This window comes from Penaeus monodon, chromosome 19 (assembly GCF_015228065.2).
Source record: "Penaeus monodon isolate SGIC_2016 chromosome 19, NSTDA_Pmon_1, whole genome shotgun sequence".
In the NCBI taxonomy this organism is placed as follows: Eukaryota; Metazoa; Arthropoda; class Malacostraca; order Decapoda; family Penaeidae; genus Penaeus; species Penaeus monodon.
In genome coordinates, this window is record NC_051404.1 from 34,873,960 (window position 1) to 34,874,220 (window position 261).

The 261-nt window shown below is 36.4% G+C and overlaps 1 protein-coding gene across 1 annotated transcript in view; it reads left to right on the top strand.

Annotated features, from left to right (window-relative positions):
* The window catches only part of LOC119585399 (adenylyl cyclase 78C-like), a gene marked incomplete in the record, with an annotated part of 159,642 nt that overhangs the window by 110,547 nt on the left and 48,834 nt on the right, over positions 1 to 261 (top strand).

Below are 261 nucleotides of genomic sequence, written 5' to 3' on the forward strand. Positions count from 1 at the left end.
GTCCTTAATCACAGAATCAATACGAAAATGATAATCCAGCAAAATAATGATAGAAAAAAACAATCATAATTGCCTCTCAGTTTCTCAAGTTAAACCCGTTTAAATCGCTATCGCAGTTTCAAACACGAGTAACATCAAAAGCCAAAATCTGTGAATTAAGTCAAAGTGAGGGGAAAAATGTGAGCAAAGAACAGATACAACAATGGATTTTTTTCGGGAGGTAATTTCCAGGTCAAAGAGGTGGCGCTTGCATTGCTTAGC